At 49.1% G+C, this 27,357-nt stretch overlaps 1 long non-coding RNA gene across 1 annotated transcript in view; it reads left to right on the top strand.

Moving 5' to 3' along the window:
* Window positions 1-26,661, top strand: part of LOC141568216 (uncharacterized) — a 61,463-nt gene extending 34,802 nt beyond the window's left edge. The window contains exons 2-3 of the long non-coding RNA XR_012491264.2: window positions 23,743-23,928; window positions 26,187-26,661. This is a non-coding gene — a long non-coding RNA (uncharacterized LOC141568216). The remainder of the gene's footprint in view (window positions 1-23,742; window positions 23,929-26,186) is intronic.
* Window positions 26,662-27,357: the final 696 nt, after the last annotated feature.

Here is a 27,357-nt window from a genome sequence, read left to right as displayed (position 1 = left end):
TTAATGCTTATTTAATTATATTTAATTAGGAATCCTGTCATATTTTAGCTGGCAATTGGTCTCCTGGCGCTGTGTGCTGCAAAGATTTTTTTTTTTGAAAAATCCAAACTTTATTCTTTGCCATCGATCCACGTGGTTAATGGGCCTGAGGAGGAATGATTTCATCTGTCCTTCTAACTCAGAACAAGCGGCACACACGAGACCGAGCAAAGACGGGTCGGGCATCTGAGAGTCAGAGCGGCCAGACCCCTTCGTTCAGGCGCTCGTCCTAAAGTCCCTGCGGAGTCCCCCTTGCTGTGCCCCATGACGGGATCCAGGGGACACCTGGCTACTCGTGTCATCTGTGCCCTTGTTGACATGGTACCCTAAAATTGATGCTTGCCCCTGATGATAAAGTGGGGGTCTTCAAGTGCTCAGCAGCAATTTTCAATGTCCAGTACTCTCAGACCCGATACCTGTTCCCTGGGCCACCTTCAAGAAGGCCTGTGCTTTCTTGCTGCCTGGTCTCCTGTGCTGGGTGGAGTGGGGCGCTCGTGAGAAGGGGGCCCTCTTTCAATGGTACTGTCAGGGTCCTTTGGGGGAAATTGGGGCAGGATTCAAAAGCAAGATGGGCATCTCCCAGCCCTCCCAGAACTGAGCTGAGAACTCACCTCCCAAATGAGACCAGCTTCCCCCCAAGGCAGTGGAGGGGTGCCTCACTCCCCCAGCTTGCCTTCCAGGCACCCCCTCTTTGGGCATTTAATCAGTGCAGTTGATTAGCTGAAACACACTACAGAATGGTCGAGGACACTGGCTGGCCACCCGCCGCTGTCATTTCCGGTGGGGTGACTTGAGGCCAGCCTCCCCACCTTGCTGACCCTCTGATCCCTCATTTGCAAAATGAGACTCATCCTATCTGCTCTGCTTCCCCTCCCCGAGTTGTCGAGAGGTTCCAACAATGTATGAGATGATATGAAATGTGGGTAAACAGAACGGTGGTGTTTAAATGCATGCTATTATCGTAATTGCCTTGTACTGTGTGTGTATATCTCATCTCCCCAATTAGAGGCGAGGTCCTCAGTGACATCCGTCATGTCACACCCCTTTTGATAGTCCCCACACAGCCGGAATGGTGTTGGACATATGGCTGCTGCTCAATAAATATTTACTGAATGGAATTGAATTTCAGATCGGTTCCAAATCACCCCAAAAACTTGGCTGGGTGCAGCCCAAAGGTTTTTTTTGCAAGGAGAGGGCAAATTGAGGGAGGTCCCATGTCCCACTGCACATGGCAGGGAGCACCTTTGGAATGAATGAATCTGTGAATGAATGAATGAATGAATGAATGAATGAATGAATGAATGCCTGGGGCGTTGGCTGTACTCTTCCAGCCACCTGCTTTTTTTTTTTTTAAGTTATTTTATTTTTTGTATATTTTAAGTGTGTTTTTCCAGGACCCATCAGCTCCAAGTCAAGTAGTTGTTTCAATCTAGTTGTGGAGGGCGCAGCTCACAGTGGCCCACGTGGGGATCAAACCAGCAACCTTGTTGTTAAGAGCACCGCGCTCTATCCAACTGAGCCAACCGGCTGCCCTACCAGCCACCTGCTTTTGACAGGAGCTGTGAAGTTAGCCGCCTCTGTTCCAAAGTGACTTCCTCTCTCTCTGCCTCACCATAGCTCAGATTTCTATTAAGTAGTCAACCATAATATAAAATTGCCAACAAAAAAGATCGTTCCTGGATTAATTAATCTCCCCTTTACACAGGGAAAGACATAAAAGAGAGCATAAGATAAGAAAAGAAAATGAAATTAATCTTATACTTTCTATGGCTGCCTGTTAATTTCAAGGTTTTCTGCATCCGGGCGTCTGTGCTGCGGCTCAGTGTCTAGATTGCTCGGTACTTAAATGAAACGTCTTATTAATCATTTCCCGGGAATGCTGTACAGCCAAAAGCGGAAAAAAAGGCATTCAGAAGCCACAATGAATTTGTTTTTATAGTAATGCATACCTTATCATCAGGTGTGGCCAATACATCAAAACGAGAAGCCAAATTTGTATACTGTCTCCCCCCCCCCCCCCCGCTGTCGATAAATCATGGGAACACTAAGCTGCCAGATCGATTCTGCCGTGACACCAGCCTCTCCTCGGAGGAGAGATTGGAGAATAAATGTGGAGGTAACCGGGGAATAAAACTGTCTGAGAAGTTTCACAAAAGAAGCTGAACTCTGCTAACCAAAAAGTGGATGCTTTTTTATTGGATTCCAAAATGAGTGGGGAGCAACTCAGCGATCCTGACCACAGGCTCAGCCCGGGGGTTGAAATAGACGGCTAACGTATCTCTGCCCTGCCAAGGCGGCGTTCTTCTGTTTTCCAGAATGTCCATTAACCCCGCAGGACTTTCCAGCTGGCCCCTTACCCCACCGAGACGGCGTAAATATAATGATTAACCCATCCACACCCGCATCAAGATTTCTTGACACTGCTCTTCACTGCAAAATACATTAGCTCCTGGCAGTACTGTCCAGAAATTAATTCACAGACAACCGAGCGTCATTACCCGTGATGTACGCTGGCTAACTGCTCTCTGTTAGTGAGTTTGGGGATGGAAATAAGCTATTTCCATCCACTTTATCATCCAGAGACCTTAGTACATAGTGTGTCTCTGGTGAGTGCTGTTATTATAACCTGTTTCTAGAACTGCTGTTGCTATTAATTCTGCAGAAACAGGCTCCTACCCAAAGCCATCAGCTGGGTGCCTCAAGTCTTAAGATCAGCCTTTAATCTCCACTTTGAAGTTCTTGGCGGAGGCGAAGAGTTTTATTTCAGCCCGAAAACTGGGTGTTTTCATTTTTTTAAGTGGTGAGCTATTTCCTCCCAAACGCTGAGGTCCGGAGGCTGTTCTCCGAATGAAGGCGCCCTGGGAGAAGGCCATCCTGAGGGGCCCAGCTACTGCTGCAGGCTGGGTACAATGTAGGTACAGAGAACCATGGGGACTCCCTAAAGGAAACGGTCAGGGCCCACACAGGTCACCTTTCAAAGTGCAAAGTGAGTGAGTAATGAATCGGTGAATGGTAGAAAACCTACAGGGAGTGTCCCCTTGTCATCTGAAAGGAGTCCGCCTTACTTTCCTACCCTGAAGCTCCCCCCCACCTCCCTGGCACCCCTCTGAATTCTCTTAACACTTCTTCCTGCCTGGCTTTTCCCAGCACACCCCCTCCCATGATTTGGGGGACCACGGAGGCCCTCATACCTTTCACTCCAACACTCATCTCTCTTCTGAGCTCCAGACTCACTCACTGAACTGCCTATTGGACATTCTCTCCTGCCCTGATCCCCATGACAGGTCCTCTTTGTATTTTCAAAGCTTGTTGCGGGGGTCACTTCTGTGGACCCCTGGCTTCCTCCCTCTCCCAAGTGAAGAGACAGCCCACCTTCCTGTGGACCTGTTGCCTATCTGATTACTTATTCCCCAGGTTTGGTTCCGAGTCTTCAAGGAGCTACATGTGGCCCGCGGCCTGGCCTGCTCCTGCTCTCTTGAATTTCCCCTCAAGGGCTTGACACACAGTAGGTCTCTGCAAATATTTGTTAAATGAATGTACTCGTATTCAAATACAGGAGATGGGGAGGGAGAGCAGAAGGAAGGTTTGATCAACAGAAGGCTAAGAAATAACACCCAACGCAACTCAGCCCTGATCTATTGCATTGCAAATGCTTAAAGCAAAGGCTGCCCGAAAACAAGGATCAAGAAGACACTCAGCATATAGAGGTCGCCGTGGGCCATCATCGTCGTGGCTCCCATGGGCTGAGCATCTCAGTCTCTGCCGAGCTCCGCGGCCAGGGCTTTTCACATATTGGCTTGTTTTGACCTCCTGCGACCCTCTGAAGCAGGTTGTGCCCTGACTCTCGTTGGAAGTGAAGCAGTGGGTGGTGAGAAAGCCCTTATCTGCCATCACACAGCCAAGACGCCTGAGCTGGGCAGTTGAGTTCATGCTGGTGGGCTCGGAACCCCCCTTCCCCCACCATACGTCTTGTCTCCGGGCTTCTAAAGAGCTTGTGTGGTGCACAGGGCCTGCTGAGCCCCCAGTATGAGAAGGTCACAGCCTTTGTTTTCGCCCTGACAGAGGATATTTCCCACCCGCCAATGTCTTCCATTCAGGCTCCGGGATGGTCAGCCATACACGTTAGTCAGAGGTCAGTGTGGGGGCTGACGCGGAAACTTTACCTCTAAGAGAAGCTAATGGGCTCGCTTTGGGGGGGCACAGCCCCTGACCTTGGTTGGCTCAGCCCCAAGCACTAATCAACATTACCGAGCATGTCTGTGTGGGCTCGCAAAGCATAAATATTTGTTCTCTATTGAAGGCCTCGGGGCCACGGCAAATAGCAGCCAGAAACACGCACAGTCCACCTGCCTGGGAAGACAGAGAAAACACACAGAAAAACAGCCCTTTGAATCCATTCTTCCCCATAGAAACAGAAACGATGCCCTGATCATTATGTCTAAAAAAGCAGTAGATACGAAAATTGGATTTGGTTGGAACTGGATTTTAGCTGCAAATGGGTGGTTTTTAATAAAGTGCCTCATAGCAACCGATCTGTGAAAAGCTGCTACTTAAAAGGAAGTTCATATGATCTCGGAAAATGGCTCATCCAGACAAGGCGGTCTGTAACTGTTTATTTATAGTCGTCTGCGCCAGATCAGATAAGCTCGGGCTCGTGGAGGTGGGGGGCTTCCAGAAAGTACTATCCTCAGACTGTTTATGTGATCAGGAAATGGATCATCGGCTCTCACTTTTAAAATGGGGGCTGGGGTGTGGTTCGACGTATGGGGAGGTGGGCTCTGCCCTCGGATGGATGGATGTGCTCCAATGGCTGGGACCTGGGAGTTGTTTGTTTAGACGGGGGCTGCGGAAACAGCACTGGGGGCTTGAATGATGGTCTTCTTCGTGGCAGACCTGGCTTGAGTCGTGGCTCCACGACTTTCTGTCTGTGTGGCCTTCAGCTAATGCCTCTTCTTTCTTTCTTTTTAACCAGCTTTATTGAGATATAAGTCACATGCCCATACAATCCACCCATTTAAAGTGTAGGATTCCGTGGTTTCCGATGCCTTCAGAGATGTGTGCAACTGTCACCACAGTCCACTTGGGAACATTTTAATAACCTCAAAAAAGAAACCGTGTACCTTTTAGCTATCACCTGCTTCTCTCCTCATCCCCTCTAGAACCCGCAGCAATGTCTAATCTGCTTGTTTGTCTCCATAGACTTTCTGGACATTTCATATAAATGGAATCCTATTATATTGGTCCTGCAGTGCCTGGCTTCTTTCACTCGCATCAGGTCCTCAGGGCTCACCTCTGTTGTGTATCAGTTCTGCGTTCCCTTTTATGCCTTTTCTGACCTTCAGATTCCTCATTGGTCAAATGGGCTGAATGCTGCGCCCCAGGGGGAAGCCAGGGGTGCTGTTCGTGCGCCCTGCTTACACTTTCCTGGAGCAACATACATCAGAAGCTGTCGGTGGGAGGCTGAGCAACTGCTTCTTTCGCTCTTTTCTCACGACCCCACCTCACACTTAAAATCACGGCTATGGCCAAAGTCTCGTGCATTTCATCCATCAGAATAAAGTGATTCCTTTCTTTCCCCTCCAGACTCCTGTTGCTCCATGAGATACATCAGTTTGCATTCATCTTGATCAGAGCAGCAACACAATCCGCTCATGTTTATTGAGCCTTTAGCGGGGCCAGACCTCATGTTTGCGTTTTACTTACAACACTCAGCTCAGCCCCGAGAGGCAAGAGAATCATGACTCCCATATAATACATGAGGGAACGGAGGCTCAGGGAGGGTAAAAGAAGTGTTTCAGGTCTTCCGCAGAAACCTTAATTCTTATGGAAATACTTTGGGGTTCAAGAAATGGGGTTTGCCTGCACTTGAATTTTGCAATGCACACATTGTCCCTCATTTTATTGGCAAGTTCTAGAGTGAGACTAAGGGGACCTGAGGAAAACTTGAGGCTGGTCTCCAAGCCCCACACCCCACCGCCTGGGTACTCGGAACCCCAGGGATGCAGAGATGTCAACAGAGACGGCCAGCAAGCTGGTATGACAACGGGAGTGTGTGCAGGGGGTGCGTGGGGTCTCAGCAGGGGGTCGATGGGAAGGGGCTCCGAAAAGGTTCCCTGAGATAGTGCCTGAGTGGTATCTTAAAGCACAGGGTGAAGCCACCAGGGCAGGTGGAGGGAGGCCCTCTGTACCTCCTTTGATTAACTACTTAGAGGAGGTAGGTACAAAATGTCATGGGGGCGGGGTGATTAATCCTCCTATAATCTGTTGGCCAGAGTTTTGCTGTGGCAGGAGGTTTTGCTGGAGAGATCGATCCAGTCTGAACAGACTGGTGAAATGGCGCAGCACCTCTGCGGCCAACGCAGCAGGGCTTCACCCAGAGGGACAGGTCACCTCTCAGAGCCATGCAGCTTTGGGTATTTCAAGCTGGTGTTTTGCTCCGTGGGCTGCAGGAAACTTTCTCAAAGACACCATTTGTCTGATGCAGGAAGCAGGCAGGACCAGGGGAGAAGAGAGGAGAAAGGGGAAAAAGGAGACATGGCAGTAACAACAATCCCTTTATTTGATCAATTACTGCAAAGGTGAAGGGCTCCTTTGTCCTAGTTCCCTGGTCATCTTTTCTCTCAACCCTCACCACAATCCTGTGAGGCAGGTGATTGTCCCTCATTTTATTGGCAAGAAATGTGGGGGTCCAAGAAGTGGAGGGACTTTTCTGAAGTCATGTGGGTAATCAGTGCCAAATCCAGGACTTAAACCTAGAACTTGGATCTCCAAGTGCAAGACTCAGTCAGGAGTGAAGTGGGAGCTAGAGGTGCCCGTTATGTACCCGGTATCCCGGAAGACCTAAGGTGTGGGATGGTGCAGGAATTGTACGAAGACAGTCTCGCCGTACTGCTGGGCTAGAGGACAACTTGGGCTATGTATGCCAAGGTATGGAAGCACAGAGAAAGCCACCCATATCTGCTGGGGCATCAGGGAAGGCTTTTTGGAAGGGGGGTTATTGAGGCTGGGTTTTGATGGATGCGTAGGAGTTGTTGAGTTCAGTAAGGGGGGAAGGTCATTCTGGGAATGGAGGAGTGTATGCAGAGGCTCAGAGCTGAGAACGGGGATCATGCATCGAGGGACAATAGGACTTTACAGAGTAGCAGATGTGTAGGATGTGGGCTAGTGGAGGAAGAAGAGAGCCGAAAAGAGCATCTTGCTACCCAGCTGCTTGTTCAGCCCTGCCTTGTCAGGGCGGGCACAAGTAGCCTTTTCCTGGGGTAGGATTTTTACTAGGATTCAGGGAACTGGAAATTGCTTTGAAGACTTTTGTGCTTAGTGCCCGCACCCCCTTTTGGAAGCTAAAAATGGATTCTCCAAGGAGGGAGAGCAAAGCCACAGCAGCAAAGGATTCTGCTGGTGAAACTGTGTAACTGCCTCCCTCTATCATTATCTAATTAAGGAAGGGATGGGGGAACCCCAAGGCTTTGAAGTAGCAAGAGAGAATTCTGAAACAGCTCCAGCTGGGTCCTGCTAGAGGGGTCTAATTACAGAGCAGTGTTCTCCAAGTATGAGGTTACTCAGTGGGCAGGGGGTGGGATGGGCGCGTGGAGTGGCTGCAATGTCTAAACCACCAGGACTGAAATATCTGCAACCACACACCCAAGGCCATGGCTTGGTGTGCACTTTCTCTTTCTGGGGAAACGACAGCGGCTTCCGGACAATGTCACTGCCCATCCGTGCGCGTGCGCAGGCGCTTCAGAAGGAACCTCAGTGTGGAGTACTCGGCTCCAGCCTGTCAATCTGGGTCTTGACAAGGGACAGTTCCCGTTTCGGGATTAAAGTGAAATTCTTTCTGGAATAAATATTCAGATCCACTAGCTGTGGTTGGTCAAAAGGAAGGAAAGAGGAAAGGTAGATTATCACACCAGCAACTTCATCTGCTGCCGTGAGTAACCTTGATGGTGCAGGTGGTACAACGTGCAGGTAGATTTTTGAGAGGTGGTGGGTGGCGCCATCTCGAAGATATCACCCCCATACTATGCCTGGAAATGCCACTTTGGGGGAGTCACTACTGAAGGAAATCTTTATTGAGCACCTATTATGTGCCAAGCAGTGTGTGAAGGACAGGTGATATATGAAGTTATATATAGATCCAGGTCTGGTCATTGTGAGAGTGTAGTCTGCAAGGGCAAAGCTGTACACAAGTAAATGAAATAACTCCAGTTGGAACAAATTTTGTGAAAGAAAGAAGGAAGCAGATGAGGGTGGTCAGAGTGACCATGCTTTGAAGGGGACAGCTGAGCTGACCAAAGGGTGCTCAGTGGCCTCTCTACCGAGTGGAGGTAAGGTGATCCAGACAGAAAGAGTGGCATGTGCAAAGACTGCTGGGGCATTTAAGAAATTGGCATAGGTCTGTGTGGCTCAGTTAGGACCCTCCCTCCCAGCCCCTGCAGGCAGGGTTTATACAGACTGCCTCCTTCCCTTTATGGGATGTGGGGGAGGGGGAGACAGGCAGATTTCTCCTGCAGTGTCTAAGCCTTTGCATCTTAAGTTTTTGTATGCTTTAGTCACTGAACAGCCTGGAGAGTCTTTACTTTGAAATGTAAGATGATTTCTTCAGGAAAAATGATCAGATTCTTCACGACCTCTTGTTCCAAGGAGAATAGGCAGTATTTTATCATTGCGGCATTGTATCATAGCTACAGCTAAAACCATCTGAATGCTTGCCAATGTAACAAAGGGAAGATAAAGTGTGATGACTCAGTTTTGGGTCGTGAAAGCTCAGGAAAGTGAGACAACACCTCCCCGCTGCGCCCCCCCCCACCCCCAAAAAAAAGCCTGGGTGCAGGAGGAAGGAAGACTGGCAGGTCCCAGTGTCTCCCTAGTTCCCAGCCACGTTCTCCAGGTGGCCAACATCCAGCTGCCCAGCCCCAGCCCTTGAGCCTGGGGTCTTTACCGTCTCATTCACCTGCTTGGGACATTCACCAATTTAAAAGGTGAGGACCACTCCGTGAGTGAGTTCATGACGAAGGCTTTAAGCTAACATTTCACCAAGTGTGCTGTGCTAGCCGTGTTCCGCTGCAGGAATGCTCAGCACTGTTACTTGCCAATGGGCATCTCAGCCATGCCTTAGACGGTCACAGTATGTAGTGTTTCTCAAACTTATTAAGCAGGAGTACTCATTTTGAAGTGCATCTTAGGGGCTGGGGATTTCGTGGAAATCAGTTTGAGATCCACTGCTTTAATCTGACATGATTATCCTGTTATCACTGTTGTCATCAAGAATAACTTTTAAGACATACTACAGGGTCAATTCAGATTGGTCAGGGAAGGTGACCGAGGAGGTGACACTTGAGCCCAGACATGAATGGCCAGCCAAAGGAGGAGCCATGGAACAGCTAATGCAAAGCCCTGAGGTAGATAGGAACTGAGGCTTTTTGAAGAACAGAAATGTCAGTGTGGCTAGAGGCTCGTGAGCGAGGTAAGGAGTGATACAGAGTCGCCCTTCAGGTGGCTGTGGCCAAATCGCATACGGCCTGTGGACAGTGGGAAGGAGTTTCAATTTTATTTCAAGCGTAGTGAAAAGCTCTAGGCGGGTTGAGGTGAGAATTCTGTGTTTCATTTTGAAATCTTTGCTCTGGCTGCTGAGTTGAGAGTGGGTATTGGGAATAAGAGTGGAAACCCAGGGACCAGAGAGGGGCTGGTACAATCTTGTGGGGACCAGATGCCTCAGACCAGAGTGGGGTGTGGGTGAGGCGAGTCAGGGAAGCTGGGGGGCGAGGAGGATTTGGGATCTGCAGTGGAGGTGGGGCCAGCAGGGTCTGCAGGTGTGGGGACAGCAGAAGGAAAGACCAGTCCAAATGGGGCGGAGTAGCTGGGTAGAGGTGGCCCCATCTCCTGGTCTGGGGGAAGATGGGGAGGCACAGCTGGGAGAACAGGTGAGTCAGAGGCTTCTGTTGTGGCCATGTGATGAGAGATGCATTTTAGATGTCAGGGGGGCAGTGGCATATATAAGTCTGGATTTAGGGGGGATGTTTGGGGCAGGAGAAAATGGAGACCAGGGGCAAAGAGAAGCTGAACCTATTAGAATCAGGAGACAATAGGGTGGCAGGGGAGAGCACGCAACTTTGTTTGCTGTCCTGGATCTAGCCATGCCTGAAGCTTGACCACCTTGGACTCTAGTTATGTGAGCCAACTGGTCCCCAACCCCCTGTGTTTTTTCTGCATCAGTTTGAGCAGGCTTCTGTTGCCTGCAGTGGAAAGAGTCTTAACGCCACACAGGAGACACGTTCAGTATTTCAAGCTGGCTACAATGCCTTTCCTCTGCCTTGGGCTGGGTTTACATCACCCCAGGGGGGTGGGCTCAGAGGTAATAACAGGTGGTGGAAAGAATGGACCTGTTGACATCAGGCAGACCCAAGAAGCAGTCCCTGTGACTCTGACTGCCCATGTGACCTTGGACAAGGGGACTGGCTTCTCTGCCCCTCCATGTCCTCGCATGGAAGGGTTGTGTGTGGATGAGATGAAAGACAACAGGGAGAGTGTCTGTCAGCGACTGGTGCATGGCCGGTGCTTAATAAGTGTCAGCATTGTGGCCCTCCCCACCCCTCAGCCCACACACTGATTAAAAGCTCAGGTTGGCAGTTATTTATGTCTTTGATTAATTAAACAATTGGGAAACAAATTAATTATTACTTAACAAAGGCAGTTTGGGCAACACAATCTTTGAAAACGTGAGGCCTGGTGGGAAAAGAACAAAAGTGACGCAGGACAGCAAGGAGGGCAGAAACCACTGAAGTAGAAAATCTTCAAGGTCCTTCTCATCTGGAAAATTCACCTTTTCTACACATGCAGAATGTGGCTCCCTACAGATAAATGTTGACTTACGGGTCGAGTGGCTTATGATATGTCACAGTGCCTTCAAATGGCAGCCAGGCAGTCACTCTGGTGTCACCTACATGGAGTTTATCCAAGACAAGAGGCAGACAGGGAGAAATTGGACCTGAGTCACGGCCACGTGGCTGGTCACTGCCATCATTCCGGTTAAATCCACCTCTGTCACTGTTCTCCATGGTCCCACCCCTCCCCAGTGACCAGCCCCCAAGCTGTCAGATCTGGACCGCGGGCTGAATTCAGCATCAGTAACTGCGACCACTGCCCATGCCCTTGGCTCAATCAGGGGCAGCAGGGCAAGGGGAGTTGTTCTGCTTGAATTTTAAAACCACCCAAGTTTTTCGCCCCATTAAGTTATCATTTGCTTCAAGGAAAAGTTCCCGGAGTCCAAGTGGCTGTGATTTCAGCCCCCTGCCCCCACTCCTATAACTTCCTTGCTTTCTGCACCACCTTTGGCCACAGGATTTGCAGCATGTTGGTCCTTCCGGGGATATAGTATTTCAACCATCCCCCGTCCGCCTGTGCCAGCATCGCTTGAGTGCATCATCTCATTTTTTGAAGGCACCACAGTGGTTTATGGCTTTCTCACCTCCAAACCTACCTGCACTTAGCGTGCAGGAGAAATTCTGATTTGTCAGGAACTTGTCTGGTCATCTGGAACCTTCCCCGGGGCTGGGAAGTTCAACTCCCGCCATGGGTCATATTGATTTTATTGGATGGCTTTTTTCAAAGCAGTCGAACAGTAGGAGGGCCAGTGGGTTGGGGGCTTCCAGTTTTGCCTTTGATTACCCTGTCTTGTTGCTGTGTTTTAAAATGCCCTCCTCCTCCCCTTTCTAGTATTGAATTCCCCCTAGATCAGGCCTCCTGCATTGTCAGAGGGGGAGCTGAGTCAACCCAGTGTCCTTAAGTTGCTGTGAGAGCCCAGTCGTGTCATTACAAAGCAAGACAGCTCCATCTACCCCACAGAATGCATCAAGGGTGTGTGTGGTGATGGCTACCAACGGTCCCTTAGCAACCTGACAAGGAGGCCCCGGCTAGCCCCCCACAAAGAAAGAGATGGCATTGGATGCTCAAACTGCATGTGCACTAGAAAGAGTCAGCACTGAGGAGAGGATAGAGAGGTGGGCATGGATGAGAAGGCGGCTTGATGTGGGCTCCACTCTCACCACCTTCTAAGGGAGGTTTTTCCAGATGAAGTAAAGGTGAGACACACAAGAAGTGGGGTGACCTGAGAGCCGGGACCAGGAGCTGGGACCAGAAGCAGGTCCTTGCTCAGAACAGAGACAGTGGTCATTCTCTCACTTCGGTACACATCAGAACCACAGGATACTTGCTAAGGTGCTGTTTCCCAGGCCCCCACGTCAGATCCAGGGGGTCAGGATTTTCTAGGTAGCCAAGTCATGGATACGTGCCATTGCGGCCGTGTGAGTATCCATGGGGATACTGTTGGCGGAAGTCATGTCCAGTGATGGGCAAACAGCTCAGGGATTGTGAGAGCCAGGGCGTGGCTCAGGGGTAGCAGACATGTCCTGGCCTCCCAGGCTGTAACTTCTAACCCCCATCATTTATCTGATCCCTTCTGACTCAAACTGGCAATGGCTCTGGAAAGGCTGGCACCGCGACACATCAGTGTATTGTTGTGCAGCACGGACAACCTGGGCACTGGCGTGGAGGCCTGCAATTACACTGGTCTCTGGGGGCTGCTAATGGTTGCTGTTGCCAGAGGGCCTCATATGAGATGGGATGTGAAAGGGTGAATTTGAGCGTTTGTGAAGGGCGAATATTTTATCTCATTTTTTTCTTTCTAGAGGTGATATTTAAGGAAAACATGAATATAGCGAAGAAAAAATTTAAGAGGTAAAATGAATGAACTAGAAATGAAAACTACAATATCAGAAATGTAAAATTTACTGTACGGCATTGATAGCAGATTGGAAAAATGCAGTAAAAAAGAGTAGTGAACTTGGAGACAGAAACAATCCAAAATGAAACAAAACAAAGGAAAAAAAATTGGAAAAAGTGGAACAGACTTTCAGTGACCTATGGGACAATCCCAAGAGTGTGGACTTGGGGGAACAAGAGAAGTAGGGGGGAGCAGAAAAATAACTGGAAGAAATAATGACTGAATATTTTACAAAGTTGATGAATGCTATAAATCTTCAGATCCAAGAAACTCAGCTAGCCACAAACAGGGTAAACAGGGTAAACACACACACACAAAAACTCCACACTGACATATGCCAAATCAAATTGCTAAAAAACAGTAATGAAGAGAAAAAAATGTAAATATACAGGGAAATATCATACATTATGTACAGAGGAACAAGAAAACCCACAAAAATATGTTTTTAAGCCAGAGAATGATGATGGAATGACATCTTTAAAGTTCTGGGGAAAAAAATCAGTCAAATATTGGACAATGTTGTCCAACGGAATTCTGTACCCAACAAAAACATCTGGGTGAAATGGTGGCGAAAATGAAGACTTTTGGGAGCAGTAAGAAGCTGGTAGTATCCCTCAGTAGCAGATCTACACTAAAGAAGTATTAAAGAAAGTTCTTAGAGCCAGCTCTAAACTTAGATCTACAAACAGGAATGAATGGCCAATATGTGAGTAAATATAAAGACATTTATTTCTCATATAAAAATTATTTTAAAAGGTAGTTGACTGTTTAAAACATGAACAGTAACAATGTGTAGTGGGTTTTAGAATATGTAACAGTAAAATATATGACCACAGAGGCACAAATGGTGAGAAGGGGGGCAATGGAAGTCTATTATTATAAGGTTATTACATTATATGTGAGTGGCATAATACTATCTGAAGGAAGATTTGGGTAAGTTAAAGATTCAAATTTATAAAAGTGAAAAGAAGAGGCCTAGCTTATGATCCAATAATGGAAATAAAATGGAATCATTAAAATACATAAGCAAGATAGTAGGCATAAACCCAACCATATCGATAACATTAAATGCAAATGGTCAAAATATAACAATTAAAAGACAGAGATGATGAGATTGGGTAAAAAAGCATGACTCAACTACATGCTGTCTACAAGAAAGCCACTTTAATTATGAAGACAGACAAGTTAAGGAAGATATACGAGAAATAGAAGAAAGAAGTAAGTAAGCTGAAGTGGCTATAAGAAGTAGAAAACGGAATGAGGAATATTACCAGAGCTAAAAGGAGACATTCTATGATAAAGGAGTCAATTCACAAGAAGGCATGACAGTCCTAAATACAGACACATAAATTATAGAGATTCAAAATACCTGGGGGGAAAAAAAAAGCTTCAATTGGAAGGAGAAATAGACAAATCCAAAATTATAGGTGGAAATGTCAACATCCCTAAATTAATAGAGGTAGAAAGAAAATTGGTAAGGATATAGGAGACCCGAGCAACATTACCAACCAACTTGGTCTAATTGACATTTTTAGATGCGCACTGTTGGGAACGCCCCACCCAACAGCAGGATATACTTTCTTTTAAATCCCTGTGGAATATTCACCAAGATAGAGCATAGCTTAAAAACGAAAACTGAAAATGCTGACATTATCAAGCCCCGGTGAGTACGAGGAACACCCAGAACGCTCATCCAGCCACTTTGGAAAACAGGTCGGCAGTTTGTTCCAAAGTCAAATACACCTTTCCCCTAAGACCCTGCAGTCCCAGCTGTACAGTGAATTTAGTGCCAGGTTGTGCTGGGCCTGGGATGCCAGGTCAAGGCATTGCTTTTGACCCCACTGAAAGGCGTGACGCTCCACTGTGTGTCCCCTACTCACATCGGAGCTGTCGGGAAGCAAACACTGCAAATCAAGGACACGCTAAGTAAGGGCTGCTGGCTGGAGGCCGAACCCCCTCCCCTTGCAGGAGGCGTGGGCGGCCTCAGGCACTGGACAGATGAGGGCCCCTTCCAGCTTCCCTGCTGCTGTTTGCGGGGATTTTTTTTCCAAGGAGATGAGGGCTTCTCGAAGCCTGCTGCTCTCTTTCCCTCCTCTGCTCCCCTCTGGGAGGGCAGAGCCTTTCTCAGTGGGAGTAAATGGCCACAATTAGTATTAACTTGAGCTAAGTGACAAAAGCCAGGGTAAATATGCTCCACCACTTTCCAAGCACGTCCCATAGCCGTGTGGGGTCAAATACACCTGAGGAGCCCACGCTTCCCACAGCCACACCAGGAAGGTGCCAAGCAGATGGCAGGACCCAAGGTGTCTGAACACACTACTGGCGCCCGCACCTGCCGCTGTCCTTTGTCTGCTGCCTCCTGAGCAGGACCGGCTACAGAATTTGCAAGGCCTAGTGTGAACTGAAAGTGTGGGCTTGTTTGTTTCAAAAAATATGAAGAATTTCAAGGCGGGGATAGCAGAATGTTAAACCGAGGGTGGACCTGTCTGAGTGTGGGGCTCCCCGTGGCTGCCCAGGTCATACCCCCTGTCCCTGAGCTCCACCTCACTGTCCCCCATGATGGACGCTGCTGGTCTTCAGGCGGCACTCGGTGTTTCCAGTGACACCCCTCCATTTCTGGTGGCTGCTTGCATCCTGGTATCATTGACACGAAGGGGCCCCTGTCAGGCCCTGCTCATTTGGTCAAACCCAGCCAGGTCTGGCTCACCTGGCTCTCGAGGGGGGAGGATGTATGTTCTGGGTTTTCCTCTGACTTCTCTTTCTATTTGTCTGTTCCCCACCTCCCTCACCCCCCAAATTTACAGTCTTGACATATCGTCTTCCCTCTAAGCCCTCCTTCTGATCGAAACCCTCCCGTGTGGGAGGGTTACAGCATGTCCTTTAATGTCCTCAAGAGCTGGTCCACATGCCCTTAAAGTGCCCATCCCACCTCTGGGCACACGGTGGCCGCATGACTTCTCAGCTGGGCAGGCAATTAGTTGAGACAGACCTTTCTTCTCCGGCCTCGGAAGGCTTTGAGCTTCCCTGCCTTGACCGGTGCATCTCTCAGGCTGGGACAGCACGGCCCCTGAACTAAGGCCCAGCCATCCCCCAGGCCGTGAGCCCCAGCGTGGCCATGGTTGTGCATTCATTAGCCCTCATTCTGTCTAGCGCTTATTGTGAGCTCGTTTGGTGCGCCAGGTGCAGGGGGCAGAAGCAGGAGGGGCAAGCATGGACAGCCGCCGCTGTAGTCCCAAAGTCTCGGGTTCAAATCCCAGCTCTGCCACTTACTAGATTGTGACTGGGCAAGTTTCTGCACATCTCCTGTCCTCACATGTCCAGACCAAGACCCCTGACATCCTCATGGTCACCCTTTAGTCCCCAAAGTTCCCTTTCTCAGGGAAGTCTCCCCCACCCCCTCTAATGCAGGGCTTCTTCAATGCCCTCCAGTCCCCTGTACTTTGCTGGCACTTTAAGATATGTAGACGTATATAGTTTTACAGTTAAAGTATTTGTGGACTATTTGGTTAACTTCTGTCACCCCCACCTCACTGGAAGCTCTGGGAGGACAGGCAGACCGTGGTATCCCTGGTGCTTAGCCTGGGGCTAGGTATAAAATTGATGCTTGGAAATCTTTGTTGCACGAAGAAATTAATTTCTAGATGAGAGAGAAACAGAGCAGACAGGCAGAGACAGGGGGAGAGAGAGAGAGAAAGAACTCCAAGAAGGCCTGTGTGCCCGGGGTGTCAACAGCAGGGGTGGGGGCCGGGGCTGGCATGGGGTCCAGATGTCATTGGGCTGCAGACCATCTGGCCCCGTGGCTGGGCTGAGGCCTCGGGTCTTTGTCCCCAGGGTGCTGGGATACCCCTGAAGGGTATCACATTGCCGCTTGGCAGCACCCATTTGCATTTCAGGAAGAGCGACTGGCAGCTGTGTGGAGTGTGGATTTATAGCCTGGCTTCGTTGCTCAAATCCCCAGAGTCATTTTCTTCTTTTTTATAGAATTCTGCTTATTAGGGACAGAGCCAGGAGCTTACTGTTTGTTCCTGATTCACTTTGTGACCTTGGGCGAGTCCTGGCTGCTCTGCAGGGAGCAGGGGACAGACCCCTGGCTACTCCTCTGGCCACAGCGCTATGGCCTCCCAAGACTTCTGCTCCTCCCCCAGAAAGTCCCGCCTGCCACCCTCCCCTGCGACTGAGATGTCCCCTTGGCATGGTCCTCATTCCATTGAACGTGGGACATTCCATAGGTTTTCATGCTTGTTACTTCTTCTCCAGGAAGGTGGTACAGGTTAAGACACGTACATGTCTCAACTAAGTTTTTCACTTGGTTAATCGCTCCTTCCCAGCTGGTGAAAAATACAACTGGGTCTACCTTCTTTGGGTCCCAGAGTTGAGGACAAGCATGACCACCAATTCTTGGTTTCTATCTAACTCCCTTCCCCCATCGCACCCCAACTCTCCCCCACTCTTTGCCCTGCTTGGTGGGCGCCCTGGAGGAGGGGGTAGTCACCCAGGAACTAGGCAAGCCAGTCTGTCTACTTTTGTGGCAGAGGGGCACCCACTCACCCCTCTGCACACTGGGGGAGCTCCTTGTGGTGCTGGTGAAGTAACACCAACAGAAAAACCCCACTCAGCCCCTTAGCGTTGCCAAAACAGCACTCCCTCTAGATTTATAAAGTTTGCCCAACTTTCCTTCTGCCACCCAGGAGAGACCTTTACTGCACTTGAAGAAAACACCTAGAGGATTTTTGTTGTTGTTATTTCTCTGAAAAATAGATGAAGGTTTTGGCTAGAAGTCTTGGAAGGTTGGGGGGGGTGGTATGCAGGGAAGGGGGAGAGTAAATTTAGTCGTGGTTTATTGCCCTAAGGAAAACATACTTGGGTTATGAAGTATGCCCCCTTGAAATCTCACTTGATGTTCTGTAGAGAAAGAGGAACGTTTTTAAGGAGTTGGCCGAGCCATCTAATACCTTGCCTCCAGAGCGAAGCCGTTTTGAAAGATTAATACAGAGCTGGAGACAGTCAGTCACTGTAATTGAACTTATCCCGGCCCGTTCCTCTGCCCACGTTGTCTAGGTGCAGCAGCCTCCTGAAAGCTGCACCCGGTGTGTGCCCGGGGCTGGTGGGACCAGCATAGGTACAGGAGCGGCTGCCAGCCCCGGGGTTCGGGGAGCCCTCGTGCAGACCCGCAGGCCGGCAGGACTCAGTCTGTGCCCTTCCTTACTTCTCTTTCCTAAATGGGTAGGAAGGGTCAGACTCTGTGTTTGGTGTTTCTGGGCATTTTCTTTAATGGGACTGAGGACGGTTTCCCAAAACCATGTACCTCTCACACCACTTCCCTTTGCTGTCTGCTTAGGAACCACAACCCCAAGCTGGCTGCTCATGGTCACCTCGACCTGCCAGGTTTCATCCCTTTAACCAGAGAGAAGTTACATGGAAGAGAAGTTTGGGGGGCCTGGGGGCCCCTGACCTTCTCAGACACAAAATGCTCCTGCTGTTTGCTCTGTTGTCTGCCGTTAAAAGCGTCTAAATTGTGGGTCTTGGGGCCAGTCAGTGTAGACAAGAATCCCTGCTCCAAGGTCACAAAGAAGCCTCTCACATAGGACAGGGGTGGCAACAGGTTCAACCCTGGGTCACCCCGTGGGTTTCTTAGTGGCATTAGGACACTCCGCCTCTAAGTGGCACCGTAGGGACCACTTGGAGTTACCCATTGGATTTTCATTTACCTATGTCCACCCGGCTGGTCACACGAAACAGGTTCCGAACTCCAACTCAGGCACCTTGGGGACCTCAGCTTGTGTGTTGGGATGGCCACCGAGATGCTTGACATCTCTCCCATCCCCACCCTCTATGGGAATAAAACAAAGGCCCAAGCTACATGACTTTTATAAAAGGCATCACTCCATGGAGAATGAATCTCCAGGATTTCATCTGGGAGAGGGGGGTGGGATCAGAACTGTAAACGTTATGAAAACACCCATGTCCTCTTCTGGAGTGGGGGCAGAAAATCTGCTGGTGGAAAACTCGGGTCACTGCAAGGCCAATTTCCTCCCAGGTTCCAGCGGCGGCTCCCAGACCCACCCGGTGCTGGGTGTCCATTAACTTCACCGGCAGTTTCCCCTTGGTGGCCGAGGGCAACTTGTGAACCAGATAAAGTCTGCACTAACCGTGTGACCTTTACAGAGAGCCAGTGCTGTGTCCCCTCTGAGGTCCCCGAAATAATAAATCACTGAGGGCCCCTCAAGGCGGCAGACAAAGGACAAAGAAGGGAAAACAGCTCTAACTTCCTGGTAGCACTTTTTTTTTTTGCGGTGATTTCTTTGAACTGTAATTATGATCCAATAATACAAATACCAACACCTGGAATCCTGCCATCTAAGTTCTTATTTTGTTTAGCAATGGGATGCTATTCAGGCAGAATTTCTTTTCCGTTCAAGGGCATTTGAGGAAGGGCTGGTGCAGGGAGAGAGTGGATCTGTTACTTGAATTGTCACTTGAGAAGCCCCCAGGGTACAGGCCACCTGTCCCTCTGTCCTTCAGGCTCCTGCCCTAGCCCGCGTTCGAAACCCAAACCAACAGAGGCCTGGAGAAACTCTCAGAACCAACTTGGTTTTAAAAGTACCAAGAAAGAAGCCCAATTTGATCAAATATTTGTATTTGTCCTTTGCATTTCTGTCCTGGGCTAAAAATGTGAATTCTAAACCAGGAGTTTGCAGATTCTGTTTCTTTCCTTCTGAAATTAAGGTCCAGGGAAGAAGATGCTCCGCCCACCAAGAGGCTGACAGGGCTATGATGTGCCCACTGTTATATTAGTTCCCGCTCCCTCTGAAAATTCTCTTTTCTATGTATTTGGGACCTTTTTTGGTCTAAACTTTCGCCAGGCCATCAAAGAGGTGGTGGGGGGGGATGCATTTCCTCCTTTCCTGCTCCCAAATCTGAGCTCTGGAAAATCCAAAGTCTGTCCATTTTCCTGATGTGATGAGCAAAGAAAAACTAAACTCCAAAGGAGTGTCTAGAAATACCTTTCACTAGTCTCTCGAATATTTTATGGGTACCGTCTTGGCCACTTGCTCTCAGCACTGTCAGAAAGCGCACACCCTCTCCTGGGAGAAAGAAAAAGCTGCTTCCATGTCCCCCCAGATGTGATTATCGCTGGTGTTATTAATTTTTAACTTTTGATAGTTTTTATTACCCAAGCTTGTACATTCTACCTCAAAGGCCCTAAGACGGGGAAGTTGGCTCAAAAGGGTTTTGCAAATACTTACAAAAAAAAAAAAAATACAGTTTTAGGACTCATAGCTCTGACTGAGCTGGAGGGGGGTGGGGGTAGGCGGGGGTCAAGAAATGTCCCAGGTGTGTCTCAAACGTGCTGACGAATCCAGGAGAGCGACAGAGCTACTGAGTTCACACCAAGGGCCAGCGTGGTTTTAATGACCAGATGTTTATCTAGTCAGAATTCATTTTGCTGTGTATTTTACAAACTGCTGGGCAAGATGTAAAAATACTTTAAACCCTAAAACAATCACTAAGGTCAGAAATCAAGCCATTTGTAAATCCACAGAATTGTATGCCTTGGGGGTAGCACATCTTTATAATGTAAATGGGACAGAAGTCATCAATAGGAAAATAACACAACTGTTGTGATGGCCCAGCCCCTCCCCAAAGCAGGCAGTCACAGACTGTAGGTCTAGAATCAGTTTGCCCCCACACGGGAGTACCAGTGACAGTGCCGAGAAGCCAGGCGGCAGCGCCGGGGCTGCTCTCCTGGGTCAGCCATTGTGTTCTTATTGCCTTAATAACTTTTTCTCTCTCTTGACATCTTTATTGAAAGCTAGCAAGGAGGCCCCCGCCGCCTGGGCTCCCAGCAAACTCATTTTTGGGCGCTTGCATGCATGCAGGAGCCATTACATTTTCCGTTTTCTAGCCGGGAATGGAATGTTGATTCTGTGTGATTGTTTTATTTATTTTATACGTTTTCCTTGGAATGTCTACGTGTGGCCGCTGCCCTGGCTTGGCGGCCTCTTGATTTACGGTAGTTATAAACATTCCAAAGTAGACATGTCAGTTAAATGATACAATAACATTATACAGTTACAATTCTGTTATAAATGCACTGACAGTTCCAAAAAATCCATTTTCAGTGCTCCCTCCCCCACCCCATTGCTTCATGCTACCTACGCGGCAATGAGTGTGGAGGCCACTGGCTCAGTGGAAAGAGGGCAGAAGGTGTAAGATTTAGGCAGAGTAGCCTCGCCACCCCTGCCCTCTGGAAAAGGTTTCTAAGATGCTTAACTACTGGTGTCCAGAAGCAACAGGCTCATCTGAGGAACACATCTGAACTTTCTTTCTGCTGAAAATCACATTTATTCACATGACCAATGTAATTCCAGGACAAATGCAGGTCCAAAGTGGCAGCCGGTTGGAGTAATTGAGGAGATGACCTGTCTCTCTCTGCCCATGGCTGCCCTTCCTGCTCACCCAGCAGAAAGAATGGTTTGTTTTTCCTAAAAGATGCTGAAAGAGGGGAGGAAGTCATGCTCTCCATGGACGCAACAATTTGGAGCCTTCACATTCGATCAGAAACCCACCTCAGTATCTCATAAAGAGAAACACCACGGAGAGAATTCCTTGCACATCGGTTCACAGAAAACACCAGAGCCACCACACAGACTGCTAGAATGGCCTCATTTCTAACTCTTTGATGTGTACAAATCTGACAACTGATATTTGAGGTAAAATATACACCTAAGAAATTTCTGTTCTCTGTCCTAGAGCAGGGTCGGCAGACTACAGCCCAGAATAACTCTCTAAATCATCCACTTTTCTCTCTCCTCATCTCCATCCAGGTCACCACCCTCTCTCACTCGGATGATTGCAATGGGTTCCTAATTTGTTTCCCTAACACCCATCCATTCATCTATCCCTCCCACCATTCTTTCCACAATCTCACCATGTATCCCACCATCCCATCATCCATCCATCCATCCATCCATCCATCCATCCATCCATCCATCCATCTATCCATCCATCCATTCATCCATCCATCTATCCATCCATCCATTCATCCATCCATCATCCATCCATCCATCCATCCATCCATCCATCCATCCATCCATTCATCCATCCATCCATCATCCACCCATCCATCCATCTATCCATCATCCATCCATCCTACCATCTATCCCTCCTTTCTTCCATTCATCACTTAAGTCCTTAGTTACTATGCCCCAAGCACTGTGTGTCCTAGTGTAGGAGGGAAATCTTGAAAGCAAGATTCCTTGCTCTCAAACAAAATAGTAAATTTCAAAGTAAGATACCCCATGAGGGAAAAAAGCAGGCTATCTAAAAAGAGAACATCAGGGGGCTACTTAGAGAGGGTCTTGGGGGTGACAGGCCTCACCAAGGAGGTGATAGATTGACAGAAAGACCATGTGGTTTGTTGCTCAAACTGGAACACTTTTGGGGGGGGCTATTAAAAGTTATTCTAGGGTAACAGGCAAACTGGAACTTGGCCCAGTCAACTGAGAGGTACGGTTGTCTTCCTATATGCCAGGATTCAGAGGGGGAGCTGAGAAAGTCAGGGGCAGGGAGGAGAAAAGGGACTCCTTCCTTTCCTTGGGGAGAGAGGCTGCACACCTCTATGAAAAAGAACTAGAAGAGAAGGGAAAGCGGAAGAAGAAAAGCCTCTGTGGGGTTGGGGAAAGAGTGAATGTTGTAGTGATCAAGCAAATGAGTCTCTGAAGGAAATGCAGGCTGGGAGAGGAAACAGCACATAAGAAATGTTTCTCCGATTTTCCGGGGTCAGCAAGAGCTCCCTGGATGCCACAGCTTTTATTTCAGAGTAAACACTTAGGAGATTTAGATACAAGTTCGACCGAATTGCTCTGCAGAAGTCAGCCATGACACCAAAGGCCTTCTCACTTCCCGACGCTCACCGGTTGCAGCCGGAAGCTGGGGTCTGACATTTCACTCATCTGCCTCCTTCTTAGCGGCAATGCAGGCTACAATTTCTTGTGGACACGTTAACTCTTTAGTATCCATATTAGGAATTTCGACCCCAAACTAACGCTCCATGATAGTCTCCACTTGGTACAAACTGTCTAAATACAGGTCTCAGACCAAAAAAAAAAAAAAAGTCGCTCTGTGAATTGAGGCTTCCTTCAGTGCCATTTTTATTGTTCTATCAAAAGATGCAAGTTAAAGAGTGGGGTTCTTTTTTTGTTTCTTTAATAAGTTTGGCTGTTTGGAATGCACATCTTTGAGTAGGTGTCCCCACGGGGCCTGGATCATGAGGGAGGCACTGGGACACTGAGGTTGTTTGGTGGTCACACCCTCTTTGGGTTGCCATGGCATGAATGGTACTTTAGCCTCTTGTCGGTGTTCCCACACATGACCGTGAGCTTTCGGAGGGCAGGGACTCTGTCTGCGTATCTCTAGCCCCAGCACATAGCACAAGCTGGGACTTAGTATGTGCTCAATAAATGTGTAGTGTGAGGCTGTTCTGGGCTCCCAGAACAGTGCACGTCCTCTGTGAGACGCCTTGCAGGACCTGTGCTCCGAGCTCGTGCTTCCTTTCACGTGCTGCTCCCACAAAAATGGAGCAGCTGCTCCACTCAGGTTATTTCATGTCAGAATTTCATGTTCCCCACACCAGGCTGGCCTCATATTTATGTCCATCAATTCTCCAAGGTCATCCAAGGAGCCTCAGCAAAGTAGGTGATACAGATGGCTCATGTGACCCACAGGCGCCTCTCTGCCTTGCAGTCTGCTGTCTTCTGTCAGCATGGGCAGGCCAGGCGGGGTCTCTAAGCAGACCCCCAACATCCCTGAGGCCATGCCTGGCACTTCCTGGGCTGGCACCCTCCGATATCAGGGTTATCATGGCCAGCGGTGATGATGGTTACAGGCTGGGGGTGCGGTCTCACCCTTCACTCTTCTTCCAGCTAGCTCTGCAATTCCAGGAGAGAGCCTGTCGTCTCTGAGCCTCGGTTCACTCTTCCGTCAATTGGACATAACACAGTGCCCATGCAGGAGGCGCTCGACACACCACAGCAAGGTGAATTGCCAGCGTGTGTGGACTGAAGGCGGTGGGCTCTGACGAGGACCCAGTCCCTCTCTGCATGCCCAAGGTGGGTGCAGGTCAGGAGTGCTCATCTCTCTGTTTCTTTGAAGGTGTAGGCAGTCACCCAGCCAGGCCAGATGCCTGGACCTCTCTGCCAGTGTGATACCCTTCACTTGTCACCCAACAAAAGCCACTGCTTTGATGACAACTGCCCATGGCTTTTTGTGGCCATGGTAAAATACCTGATGGCAGATGTTACGTCCTCCCAGAGACCCAGTAATGAGCTCTGGCCCAGAATCCCAACATGGTTGAAAACACGCTATGTTTATGCTCTTACAGAGATGATGAGACTTGCATTTGAAGTGGCCTGATGATTTCTGGGAAACGAAGGTGGTGTAATTTCTGGGATGATAATGTTTATGGGGGGCCCAGCCCTCAGTGCATAAGGTGGGAGGGGGGTCCTTGGGGTGAGGGAGGATCTACAGGTGACCAGCTCCTTTGCTGAGGACTCCGAGCCTTCGGGAGCAGCCCGGAGAGCACTGCGGCAATCCATGCCTTCATTTTGCATCTCTGCGCTCAGTATGCAGCACGTGCCAAACCCCAGGGATCAGAGGCAGGCAGGAAGAGCAGTGTTTGAGAGGATCTGATAAAGCGACTCTTTCAAGGGTGTGTGGTATGGGCAGGCTTTAGGAAAAGCAATGAGGCAGGGTGTTTAGGAAAGAGACCCAGAGCCTGTGCTAGCTGGTGGCAACAGACCAAGCAGAGTAAACCCCCCAGGTCTCCTGCAGGTGCTCTTCTGGCCTAATGACCCAGAAGCCGAGGGCACAGGGCCTGTTGACTGTCCCTATAAAGCAGCCTCCTGGGGTCCAGAGCAAGGTGGGGAAGGACGGACATGCTCCATGGGGCCATCGGAACAGATCCAGCACACGCCTGCTCCCACAGAATTCCCAACCCCTGGTGTAGGTGCCTAAAGGGGCCAATCAGGTAACAAGTGAGAGCTCAATGGGGGTGCGACATAAGGGACAGGTGGAGAGTGTGGCAAGTCAGCTTGTTCATTCCACAAGGGAAAGTGGCCCAGGGTGGTTGGATCTTGCAGTTTTTTTGGTAGACACTGGGAATGGGGGTTTTTATGAGTTATCTCTTAATTTCAAATTTCTATCAGCAAAGTCAAATTTTGGGGGACAAAAAAGCATTTTGCAGGCAGGACAAACAAACTTTGTCTGTGGGCTGGATGTCACTCCTGAGTCACTGGTTAGGGACCTCCAGTCAGTGGGGGCAGTGAGACGGATGAGAGTGAAGCACCGAGCTAGGCTCACTGTCCTGACCACCAAGGGCTCGGGGCAGGGGGTGCCGTGGTCAGGGGTGCTGCCCGGGCTGGGGGCTGAGCTAAACCTGCCGCTGTGAACTCTGAACCCAGCACTGTTCTCAGGGTTCTCACCCCCAGGTCTGTTGTCCCCGACCTCACCTCACCCGTGACTCCCCACCCTATCTCTGTACTTTGTCTGTTTTATAGAGCGTTTATCCCAATTTATGGTTGTATATTTCTTTACTCATTTGTTTGCACTTTCCCTCCCTTCCCGAGGACGAGGCAAATGTCTGTTTTCTACTTTATTCCCAGAGCCAGGCAAACAGAAAACGACTGACAGGCGTTTGTTAAGGAACTGCTGTCCTGCCTCCTGAGGGGGAGGTGTTGTTATTGCCAGCAGTAGTGGTCGTCGTCATTGTCGTGTCATCACCCGTATTTTACAACTGAGGAAACAGAAGCACAGAGTGGTTAAGAGACTTAATTAAGACTGTACAGCCAGGAAGTATTGGAGTGGGGAATCAACCCAGGACTGACAGATTCTCGAGACCCCTGCTCTTAGCTTGAGCACTGCTTCATTCCTAGGCATCGCTTATTAGGTTGGTGCAAAAGGAATTGTGGTTTAAAAGGTTAAAAATAATTGCAAAAACTGCAATTCCTTTTGCACCAACCTAATAGATTGGAGCGTACACCTCACCTCCTCCAGGAAGCCCTCCCTGACTTACCCACCAGCTGGATTAGGTGCTGCCTCTGTGTTCCCCAGACCCTCAGATCCTCTACTTAGGATTTATCCATCCGTACTACATTTTCCTATTCCCCCTCTCTTGCAACCAGGTTGTAAAGTTCATCTTAAAGGCAGAGAGCTTGTTTTGTCCATGATTCAACTCCCAGACCTTTACAGCCCCATGCCTGGCTAGCAATCCTAATAATACTAGAAAAAGAGAGAACTACCATTAATGAGTGACTACCATATGGCAGGCACCCAAATGTTATTTATTCTTCACTGTGTCCTCATTTTACAGACCAGGAATCTACAGCTGAGAGAGCAACTTGCCAGAGGATACACCGCTGGCCAGAGGTGGACGTGGGATTCCAGCCCAGTTCTGCATGTCCCTGAAGCCACCATACTGGCGTCTAACCACTACACGGACACATACCCCTGCAGGTACTTCACAATGACCAGATGAAAGGGGTCGGCAGCCTTGTTCTGTCAAGGGCGGGCTGGTGAACACTTTTGGCTTTGGGGACCACACAGATTCTGTTGCGACTGTCATCTCTGCTGTTGGAAGTGCATAAGCAGCTGTGGGCTCATGTGTACAAGTGGGCATGGCTGTGTTCCAATAAGACTTTATTTATAAACACAAGTGATGGGCCGGATTTGGGCTGTGGGCCTTAGTTTATGGACCTCTGCTGTATGTTGTTGAATCAAAGATGTCAGTAGGATTCTGACCAAAGCATCCTGGTTTCAGACAAAGTGTGATGTGGAAAAACTGCATCTTAGCGTCAAGGAGATTTGATATTTGTTGACTGAATGAATGAATGAGTGAATGACTGATTCAGGTGTGTGCCCGTGAGTGTCTGGCAGGGAAGACGCGTGCCAAGGAGTGAGTTCCACGAACGTCCTGCGAATGTCCTCCCAGCGTCCTTTGCTCATCCTTAGGGGACCACCACTGTCCCACAGTACCTCCATGGAAACTGAGGCCCCAGGAAATGAAGGTTTTGTTCTGGCCCACCAGCCCTGTGGTGGCCGGCTAGTGTGCCATATTGGTTAGTGGGTCTGTAGAGGCTGGATGGGCTCAGGTCCTCCTCAGGTGAGGACGCCATCCAGAAAATCAGAGCAGGTACACAAACAATAACCCTTCACTTCAACTCCACCCAGATTAATTCAGTGAGAGTTGATTGTGCACCTCATCACAGCTAGGAGGGACAGGGGTCTATAAAACACAGCTCCTGCCCTCAGGGAGCTTAGGCACATCTAATCTAATAAACCAGCCAGATGTAAAACCGGCATGTGCCGGCCCGTTCCTGTCCCCACAGAGCCCGCGAGGTCTGTAACATGGCTATTGCCCAGGCAGGAATTAATTGCGGCTGCGTCGGCACTCCAAGCCAGACCCGACTTAATGCCTTCTATAAAGAGCCTTATTACACAGGAGCGTTCTGTATTATACTCTTCACTGCACACCGGCTATGTGT

Source organism: Rhinolophus sinicus, chromosome 13, assembly GCF_057876585.1.
Source record: "Rhinolophus sinicus isolate RSI-liver-muscle chromosome 13, RSI-T2T, whole genome shotgun sequence".
NCBI lineage: Eukaryota > Metazoa > Chordata > Mammalia > Chiroptera > Rhinolophidae > Rhinolophus > Rhinolophus sinicus.
This window is presented reverse-complemented; position numbering and strand designations above follow the sequence as displayed.